Source organism: Gossypium hirsutum, chromosome A11 (genome assembly GCF_007990345.1).
Source record: "Gossypium hirsutum isolate 1008001.06 chromosome A11, Gossypium_hirsutum_v2.1, whole genome shotgun sequence".
NCBI lineage: Eukaryota > Viridiplantae > Streptophyta > Magnoliopsida > Malvales > Malvaceae > Gossypium > Gossypium hirsutum.
In genome coordinates, this window is record NC_053434.1 from 84,344,263 (window position 1) to 84,350,589 (window position 6,327).

General features: G+C 36.5%; 1 non-coding gene across 1 annotated transcript; it reads right to left on the reverse strand.

Annotated features, from left to right (window-relative positions):
- Window positions 1-354: 354 nt before the first annotated feature.
- LOC121210152 (small nucleolar RNA R71) lies at window positions 355-461 on the reverse strand. The gene has a single exon (XR_005905280.1). It is a non-coding gene; the product is annotated as a small nucleolar RNA R71 (small nucleolar RNA).
- Window positions 462-6,327: the final 5,866 nt, after the last annotated feature.

Here is a 6,327-nt window from a genome sequence, read left to right on the forward strand (position 1 = left end):
CCTGCTCCACGTACTATGTATGATTATGTTAAACCTTTTTTAACAGGAGCTAAATCAAGCATAGTTAGGCCTGTTGTTGCTGCAAATAATTTTGAACTGAAACCTAACACCATTCAAATTATCCAACAGTTTGTTCAGTTTGATGGTTTGCAGGACAAAGATCCCAACGCTCACTTGGCGAATTTCTTAGAATTTTGCGACACTTTTAAAATTAATGGCATTTCTGATGACGCCATTCGCCTTCAGTTGTTTCCCTTTTCGTAGTTGAACTCGTTGCCACAAGAATCAATCACTACTTGGGAACAAATGATCGAAAAGTTTTTATTAAAATATTTTCCGCCGGCTAAAACAGCTAAATTACGTAATGATATCTCCTCTTTTTTGCAGATGGATTTAGAAACACTCTACGATTCATGGAAGAGATATAAGGATCTTTTACTAAGATGCCCTCACCATGGGTTACCACTCTGGCTACAGGTTCAAACGTTTCACAATGGCCTAGATCCTTTGACTCTGTAACGGCCCCACGCCCGAGACCATCGCCGGAGTCGAGTATGAGGTGTTACTAAGCTTAGTTTAACATTTTTAGAACTTTGGATTATTGTTTCTACATTCACAGCTTTTAAGCTACTTGCATCACAGTCACAAGAAAAATCATATCTCGAGTTACAAAACTCGAAATCAAGATCCGTAAATTTTTCCTGAATCTATACTCATATACCTATCTACTAAATTTTTTATAGAATTTTTGGTTGGGCCAATTAGTACAGTTTATTAGTTAAAGTTACCCCTGTTTCAGGACTCGACTGGTCTGACCTCTGTTTACTACGAACCACATTTCTCTCTGTACAAAATTCATATGACTATGAGATTTGTTTCTACTAAAACTAGACTAAATAATTATTCTGAGGATATAAAATATACCACCTAATTATATCTTTATAATTTATAATGAATTTCCAAAGTTGGAACAGGGGATTCAAAAACTGCTATGACCCTATTTCACTAAAATTCAAATATCTTCTAACATATAATTCCTTTACCTGTTTCATTTGTTTCATGTGAAACTAGAAATAATAAGCTTCAATTTGATATGTATTACATCACCAAATTCAATTGCTATGATTTTTAATAAATTTTCAAACTCACGTCAGTGTAGCTGCAGTATTCTGTTTATGGCAAATTTCATCCTTTTTATGAGTTTTTATGCACTAAGTATCTTAATAGTTTTCCTTAACATCAAACATAATCTACACTAACCATTTTCATAATTTATCATTATCAAGCATTTCCTCAACCATTCCACAACCATACCATAAGATCATTTACACAAAATAGGTATATTGCTATACATGCCATACTTAAATTTACAAGCCATTTACCAAAAGTCTTCCAGATAGTGTGACTGAGCCTTCGACCTATCCCGACTCCTGAGCTGGCTTGTCCAAAACTACAATGAGTAAGAAGGAGGGAGTAAGCATAAATGATTAGTAAGTTCATATGCAAATAATAAGTAACATAACAAACAGTTATACCAATCAACATTAGCATACATCACTAAAACACATATCACATTTCTGATCATTTTTCATCATCTTATTACCTTATAGTGGTTGTATCAATACTCAACCCGAGGGTTAAATACATACCTGTCCAAAATATCCATTTCACATCACTCACCAATACTTCTCTTTACATCTCGAATATTCCTCCATTGAGTAGAACTTTACCCGTTGAACACATCGGAATATAATTCGGATACATGGATAATTTGCATATAAGTGCCACATATTCAATCAAGCAATCATGTAACCCGCCCATAAGCGAACTCGAACTCAACTCAACGAGCTCGGGCGTTCGCATCCATAAGTGAACTCGGACTCAACTCAACGAGTTCGGATGCCTAGTTACATCTCACGAACTCGGACTCAACTCAACGAGTTCGGACATTCGCATCCATAAGTGAACTCGGACTCAACTCAACGAGTTCGGATGCTCAACCATCCTAGTGACATGTCACTTGTATCCTAATCTATTCCTAAGGTTCAAACGGGCTTTTTCCTCGAACACATCCTTGCCGTCTTCCGTAGAATGCCGAAATCAATACTCGGTAACAATTATATTTAACAAGTAGTTCACATAATTTACATATTATTTGAAATTAACCACAAAGCATACATTTCATAATAAAATTTAGCATAACATATAATTAACATCAATAACTTAAAAATAACCATTATGCTACATTATTTACACATGAACTTACCTTGGTACCAAAATATAAAGATTTTGCAATTTAGTCCACAATCTTTTCTTTTCCTCGATTGAGGTCGATTCCACGTCTTTCTTGATCTAAAATAACACATTTAGCTTATTTAATACTCACATTATCAAATTAATCCTTAACTCAAATTTTGGCAAAATTACAATTTTACCCCTAAACTTTTGCATATTTACATTTTTGCCCCTAGGCTCGGGATTAAACTTTATTCCTTATTCTTATGTTTTAAAACATGCTGATCACTTTTCTCTTCTATGGCAACATCAAATTCTCACTCTAACATGTACTTATGACTATTAGATATTTTTACCGATTAAGCCCATTTACTCGTTTTCACTCAAAACCGAGTAGCACAAGTTGTCTAACATAATTTAAAACCCCATATTCTATCATAAAACATCAAAATACACAAATTTCACCTATGGGTATTTTTCCAAATATGAACCCTAAGTTGAATTATTGTTAGCATAAGCTTAATCGAGCTACCGGGATCTCAAAAAAGTAAAAATCATTAAAAACGGGGCTTGGAATCACTTACTATGGAGCTTGGAAGCTTGAAACAAACCCTAGCTATGGAGAACCCTTGAAATTTCGGCCTAATGAAGAAGATGGACAAAAATTGGCTTTTAATTTTGTTTTTAATTCATTTTAATAACTAAATGACCAAAATACCCTTACTACTAAACTTTCCAAAAATTCCTTCCATGTCCTAATTTTGTCCATGAACTTAAAATTGGTCAAATTGCTATTTAAGACCTCCTCATTAATATCCAAAACAATTTCATACTAAAAACTTCTAGAATGCAAGTTTTGCAACTTATTCTATTTAGTCCTTACTTTCAATTTAAGCACTTTAGGCATAGAATTTCATCATGAAATTTTCACACAATCATGCAATCATATCATAAACCTCAAAATAATTATAAAATAATTATTTCTATCTCAGATTTGTGGTCACGAAACCACTATTCCGATTAGGCCCTAATTCGGGATATTACAGACTCAGTAGATGATTGACGCAGCCGCTGATGGAACTATCAATAATAAGACACCTGAGGTGGCTTACGAATTTATTGAGGAGATGTCACTGAATAACTATCAGTGGCAAGTTATGAGGACAAAGTCGACGAAAGCAGCTAGTGTTTTCAACCTGGACTCAGTTACTATGCTATCTAACCAAGTAGAACTCTTAAATAGAATGATTGACGGTTTGTGTGGTTCTACTCAGGTACATCCAGTGATGAGGTGCGATTCGAATAGAGGACGAGCATACATAGAATATCAACCTTTCAACCTTAGCATCGAGGAGAAACAAGTCCAATAAATGGGTAACAATAACTCTAGACCACAAAATAACCCGTATAGTAACACTTATAATGCAGGTTGGAGGAACCATCCCAATTTCTAGTGGGGTGGTCAAGGAAATCAAAGGCCACAACATCCTCCAGGTTTTCAACAACCATCTTACCAGTAGGAAAAGAAGCCGAACCTTGAGGAGATGTTGACAAAATTCATCTCGGTGTCAGAAACTCATTTCCAGAATACTGAGACAGCCCTTAAGAATCAACAAGCGTCAATCCAAGGGCTCGAAACTCAGATAGGCCAACTCGCCAAACTGATATATGAATGACCACAAGGTAGTTTGCCGAGTAACGCGGAATCTAACCTAAGGGAGCAAATCAATGCAATTACCATTCAAGATGAGGAAGGGTTAGTGGCACCAGAACCAGAACTGAGGCAAGAAACTGTGGTAAGTAAAGGTAAGGGTGAGGTGGACCACAATGACCAAAAACCGGTAAGTAAAGAATACAAACCTCGTGTGTCATACCCAAACTCGACAAGGAAAGACCGCACAAAGAATAATTCGTTAAATTCCTTAAATTATTAAAAAATTTACATATTAACTTATCGTTTATTGAAGCTCTTTCGTAGATGCCAAATGCAACCAAATTCTTAAGGGAGCTTTTAACAAATAAGTGAAAGTTGGATGAGGCGTCGCATGTGAAGTTGAATGCAATTTGCTCAGCCATTCTACAGAATAAGCTACCCAACAAATTGAAAGATCCAGGGAGTTTTACGATTCCTTATTTAATTGGTAGTTTAGATGTCCATAATGCATTGGCTGACTTAGGGGCAAGCATTAATGTTATGCCTTATAAAATGTTTAAACAACTAGGTCTTGGGAAACCCAAACAAACTAGGATGAGTATTCAATTGGCTGATAAAACCATTAGATTTCCTAGGGGTATCATTGAAGATGTTCTTGTTAAGATCGATAAATTTATATACCTATTAGACTTTGTTGTTCTAGACATGGAAGAGGATAGTAACGCACCTCTGATTTTAGGAATACCCTTTTTAGCGACTGCTAGGACCATTATTGATGTTGGCACAAGTGAACTCACACTTCGTGTGGGAGACGAAACAGTCACCCTTCAAGCTCGTAATTCAAGTAACACATCGAAAATTGAAGGTGGTTGTATAAATCATCCTACTAAAACTGACCACGTATTGCAACCTACTTTGCAGGAAATAAGTTCGAAGAACCTACACGAGCCGTGTTCAAGCAACATCACAAGACCTATCTATGAAGAACGAAGGCTACAAATTGAGGAGCTAACTGAATGGCGGACACAGAAATCGAGAACACCCGATAAATTGAAACCGAGCCAGGACGAGCTCAATGTCGCACCAAATCAACTTAAAGTTGGAGACAAAGTACTACTAGATGCAGCAAATCCTCACATTGCCACTTCTGAACCTAATGAAGAAATTCCTCTTACGGTACTCAATATTTTCCCATATGGTACAACGAGGTAATTCATCCCAAATTCGGCACATTTAAGGTAAACCATACTCTTCTTAAACCTTATGTTGATAAAATTGATAGCAGTGATGAGGAGTGTAAACTCCTCGCCCCACCTTGACCATGCAGAAGAAAGGTAAGTCCAGCTTAAGACTATAAATAAGCGCTTCTCGGGAGGCACCCCGAGCACTAACGGTGTTAACTTCTTTAAATTTTAGTCTTTAACATTTAATTCACTAACTAAGTCACTGAACACAGGATTTCCAGCACCACACGGCCAGGAACACGGGAGTTCTGTAGGTCGTGCACATACCACGGGATGCAACACGGCCATGCGATACGGCCGTTTGAAAACAAAGAAAAAACGTTTCCCCATCATGGGATCCGATAAAGTTTCCATGGCTGTGCGATGTGGTCGTGGGCAATCCTGGAAAAGTAACACGGGCGATCGACACGACTGTGCCCATCGACTGTGGTCGAGCTTGTCAAAATAACACGAGCGTGCTCCTGCATACACAGGCATCGGAAAAGCGAACGGAGATCGACACGGCTGTGCAACATGGCCGTGCACACCAATGTGCCTAATTTCGAAAACCACAAAATGCACAGGCTGAAATGAGAGCACACGAGCGTGCCCTACGGCCGTGTGCCCCAATTTCTTTATAAACACCTATTATTTATTTTATTTTTATCTCTATATTTTGAAATTGTTATTTTTTTATTTCCTTTTAATACTATTTTATCCTAATTTTTTACAATTTTTATTTTTTGGTTATTTCATTATGAGTAATTATGCTTTAGTATATCTCCTAAAGAGTTCCTGAATTTATCACTGTCATAAAGAGCTCCAAAGCTCATCATCAAATAGGAAATAAAAATTCTAAGGGCAAAAGACTTATGGATTAATGAACCTCTACCACCGCTGGAGTATCCTCCTCCACCCTCATCATTGCTTTGGCCGATTATTCTCCATAACTCCAATTCAAGGAGTTCATTCATCATTCAGGAAGTTTCACTTCTCTCCCTATCTTATGATTATATATCTATCTTTTTCAATATATCTATCTTTCTACATTGAGGGCAATGTACATATTAAGTGTTGGGGGGTCTTTTATATCATTATTAGAAATCCTTGAATTGTGTCTTAATCTCATGTGAATCACTCATATCACTATTAGAATGAATTTTAATTAATTTATGATTTTTATTTATATGTCTTGAATTAAAACGTAGGCATTTA